The following is a 5,003-nucleotide window of genomic DNA, read 5'->3' as shown; positions in this document are numbered from 1 at the left end:
AACCTGGAGGGAGGATTTGAATTTGTGGTGAAGAATGGGTTATCATAAGTGATAAACCAACCCAAGACAAGGACAAGGCTCCACTAAAATTCTATTAAGATGAATGAAGGCCTCAGGGCTTCTGGGGGATGGCAGCTGCTCTCATTTCAGAACAGGCCTAGATTCTTATTCAGCCAAAAACCTTAGACCCCATCTCTCTCACATAGCTCATTCCTTCAATAATCCTGCTTGATAGAGCTCCCAGCAACATTTCTTTCCTGGCTGGGCTGAATGCCAATGTCCCAGATATGGGCAGAAGCTCCGGGGGGGGGGAATATTCTCTTCTGGGAAACCTTTAGCCTTCCAGCTGCTTGAAGTTGTGCTACCTTCCTGGAGAATGAGGGTTTGTCTTTGTCATGGAGATAAGAGGCATTTCTGCATCCTCATAACTTATTTAAGATGGGCAGGGAGGGATCCAGGCTTCCTGGAAGCCTGGAAATGGGACAGCTTCCCTGGTTGTACCATTCATCCTCACTAAGTGAGAACGTCCCATTATTCACATCTGAATGTCTTTTCACACTCAGGAGTGACTCCTAGAAGTTTCAGAATAATAAGTACAAAAAATAATGATTTCTTCAAACTTTCACTTCGCTGTCTCAGTAAAGCAGAGGTTCTAGGCAGCGAATTTCTCAGACTTCAGCAAAGCTGAAATAAAGGTCATTTAAATCATCTAATTGGAACAATAACATTAAAGCTCCATTGAGAGTATGTGAGAATTATGAATGGTAAGCTCCATGCTGTGGTTTCTGCAAGTAGCCAGGTTAATTTAAGAAGAACTTTTTTCTGGGAACCTCTCCCAGCCATCTCCCTACCTGTACTTCCACCTTGAGGTTGGAAGGAAGCAAGGGAAGTATTGGGTGGGGCAGAGGGAGGACTCTGAGGCTGCGTGACCTTGGCCTCTGGTGCACCAAGAACCTCTTAAGTATTGAGTCATTAGATTTAGTGATTCAATGTCTGTTCATTGTTATGACAGTTTTGAAGCAAATGATTTTAAAGGAAATGAACACCCATCATTCAGGATTTTATTCTCTGTAGGGACTGTGAAGCCAATTTAGAAACCTTCTCTCCAAAACAGTTTTTTAGTTTTGGCCATTTTAGGATTTCAGATTTTCCTATGGGCTGTTTCATACACTTGGTCAAGTTTCTTGACATTCTTAAGGTACTATTCTGGGGGGGATAAAAAGTTAATTTGGATCTTCTGCTATTCAGGGCATTTCCCCTCTTACAAAATTACCTTGTGTCTCCTCTTTTTACAAAATGCTAGCAACCTAGATACTGTTGTGATCCTTTTTAAAGCATTGACCTTTCTAGGTTGTTAAATGCTTTGAGCTCCTGGAAGAAATAGATTACTTTAGATGAGGGCTAAAGGGCTGATAGAAGCCTCAAACCTACTACAATTCCCACAAGTAATGATTGTTATAGAATGTCTTTCTCTAGCCTCTTTGTTTGAATGAATACCTAAGGGAGTGAAGAACAGGCTCACTTGGCTGTACGTCCTCGTGCACAGTAACGCATAAAACTAACGACCTGAAGGGAACAGTCTGATAAAAACCTTCCAAGCCCCTACCTTGAGGGAAGAATTCACAGGGATAACTCAAGACAGAAAGGCCATTGCACTGAACAATCTCTGTCAGGAACTCTGCCACTGCCCTCCTAAAAGGCACTTGTGTCTTTCTCAATCCTGACAGACAGGCAATTCTGCATAAACTCTAACTTAAAAAATTCCAAAACTAAGGGAAAAAGTGTTGCTATCTGTTTTGTTTAGCCACATACCTGCAACTTTTGAGAGACTGAATAGCATCTAGTGTCAACTTTTGAATAAATTGAATGAACAATTGAATAAACATCAAATTCAGTTATAAAACACAAGAATAACAAACACTTGTTACCAAGAATTATTTGAGAAATTATGTTGCACATACTACCATTTAGGCTATGTATGAAATTCTAAGATTTTTAAAAGGAAAAGTCAGGCAGGGTCAGGTTTCTCTTGCTTAACCACAGTTCAAAACAGATTAAAAGATACAAAGCAGAGTATGATGATCTAATATGAAGAAAAACATACATTTGTATTAGAGAGATAACAAGGTCCTTAAGATGAGGCCTAAAAGCTGTGAATCACTGGTAGGATTTGGAGGTTAAAGGCTTCCTGGTGGAGGTGACCCCTGCAGTGACACGCAGGGTAGAAAATGCAAGTGGATCCAAAGTCATTAGTGTCTTGAGCGCTGTGCATGTCTGATGCTAACAGTGCTAGAACTCGCAGGAATAGGCAGGAAAAGACCAGAAAGATCTGCAGGAATCCCTGCAGACAGCTACCAGAAAGCTTAAAGTAGCAGGGAAATTACTCATTTTCCATAATATCAGGTTTTTAGGCACCATGAAATCTGCAATTTTTGTCCATTTTATTTATCAATATATCTGTGCCCCCTGGCTTGGTTCCTGGAAAATAGTTGGCACTAAGCAAATATTTGTACAGTGAGTTTGAAGTATTACTACTCCAAGAATAGCAAACAGTGGTCATGATTTTGTGGAATTGTACAACTTCTATTTTGTTTATATTTCCCTTGTTGAAGAGTCAAACTAAACTTGAACTAAGTTGGATTAAATAGTTGTCAGTAAAGGCTATCAAAGACAAAAACATTAGAAAAAAGTCTATTTTATTAGGGTAATTTCAACATTTTGTGCTTTTAGGGACAGAGTCTCAATGAGATGTAACCAAGGCTGGCACTGAATTCAAAACAATGCCCTGCCTCAGCCTCCCAAAGCCTGGGATTACAGGTGTGCCTTGCCAAGCCTGGCAATAATTTTGATATTTCAGTCTAATGAAAAGTGAGATATTTGAATATTAAAATAATTTCACATACAATTTTTCACTACTATCAAAATTTTTGAGAATACTTAAGAAATAATAAACAGAACATGAAAATGTGTTGATCAATATGTTGGACCAATTTTTGTTTTTTGTTTTGTTTTGTTTCCAGTTTTAGTTCTAGGAATAGAACTCACGATCTCATGCTTGCTGGGCAGATGCTGTGCCACTAAATTGTATCCCAGCTCTGCCCCAATTCCTTAAGGAAAATTCTACAAAACAATATAACAAAATTTAGCTAAAACTACAATTATAAATTATTACAGAGTGTGTTAGTTGCATGTATTTTTGGGCATTATTTGTAATATACAGCTTGCAGGAGCTCTAGCCAAAAATGACTGGGGAAAGAAGCTGTAGGTGAAGGATCAGACATATGAGTGGATACGAGCTGTGGACTTTAAGAGGAAGCATAACAGCAGTAAAGCCAGCACAACACATGGTCCTTGGGAATGTTGTAAGCCTTCCAGACAAATGGCTGTTGCTTGACCAGTGCTATGGCTTGTGTCTAGCTTTCTCTCCAAAGCCTCGTACCCTCACATGCCTATAGGGGAGCTTCTGGGAGGGACTAGATCATGGCTGGGCAATGCTGGCTTAGTGCACTGATTGGTTTAGCAGAGTTCTGCGTGTGGACGATGGCTCACTAAAGAGAAAAGATCCAGCCTGGCTGTCGGTGGCACTGACCAATGAGTCTGCAGCCTGGATGGAATGAAAAAAGAAGGAAGGAAGGCTTGCCACGCCATGGGTTGTCTTTCTACTGCCAGGCCCCTGTGTCACGAGGCTCTGCTTTTAATACAGAAGACAATGGACTGAAACCTTTGCAAACTCTGAGCTAAAAATGCAGCTGTCCTCCTTTAACTTGTGGACAGCAGATATTTTGTCCCAGCAATGAGAAAGTAACTAAGAAATCAGTTTGGCAGTACTTAGGACTATACGTTACTAAATTCTGCAAACAGATTATATCTGTGAAAACAAAGGAATGGATAGCCGGAAATTACTCCAGAAATAATAGTCTGGCCACTAGATGTATTTGAAGTACCGAATAATGGAAGCTGCAGTGAGATTAATTTAAATTAATTTCTAATATAGTTTCTCTTATATAAGCCAGGGTTATCTATAAATGTCTTCATCTTATAGGGTTACTCTGAAGCTCAAAAACCTTAGTGCCTAGAAAATTCTGAGAGCCATAGATGGCACATTATAAAGATTTAATTGTTGTTATCTATTATTAGTAGGAGTACAACAAAAACTAAGAATATTTTTAAACATGTCTTTATAAAAATTGCATTTGTTTTGAGAAAATGAGAAACACCTTGCTTTTTGTGCATAAAACGTAAAATTGAGCAATGGTAAAATCTGTTGATTTCATTCATATATTCAGGTAGCAAGCATTCAGAGACCACATTCTGTCTTCTAGCATTGGCCGAGAAGCCGGACACAGAAAGATAACAAAGAAACATTCTTCTCAGGAGGCTTATACTAGTATGGGAACTGATTATTACAGCAGCTGAACCTCTCAGAAACTTCAATGCACATATTTTCCTCAGAACTGTATCTTTTGAGAAGAAAATAGCTCCATTGTCATTTTTATACCTTTGAAAGCTAGAGCACATATGCCTCACATTGAGTCAATATGTGAGGGACAATTTCTGATCACATCAAAATGAGCTCTATTTTCTATTGCCCTTGAAATACAGAGCGTGATTTAACAAGAATTCTTTTAAATGAATACCAAGCTTTCTGGAAAGAAGTGAAATTCTCCACTTGCCAGAACTGAAGATGAACAGGGGAGCCAGAGCTGCAAGGGGTGATGTAACAGTAACTCTGTTCTCAGCAGGAAAGGGATTTTGTTTTAATGCCATGAGGCCCAAGAGTGAACAACTTCATAAACAATGGACTTCATAAATCAGGAAATGAAAGCCAGACATAAGGGTGCCGTGCCGACCCCGTCCCCAGGGCATGCTGAGAGGGCAAGTGAGACTGGATGTGGTGGTGCGCGCCTGTAATCCCAACACTTGGGAGGCTGTAAACAGGTGGATCACTACAAGTCTGATCTAGTAGTGAGACTGAACACCCTGTAGACCCTTCCCTAATAATA

This window comes from Octodon degus, unplaced genomic scaffold, assembly GCF_000260255.1.
Source record: "Octodon degus isolate 3935 unplaced genomic scaffold, OctDeg1.0 scaffold00038, whole genome shotgun sequence".
In the NCBI taxonomy this organism is placed as follows: domain Eukaryota; kingdom Metazoa; phylum Chordata; class Mammalia; order Rodentia; family Octodontidae; genus Octodon; species Octodon degus.
Note: the sequence above shows the minus strand (reverse complement) of the source record.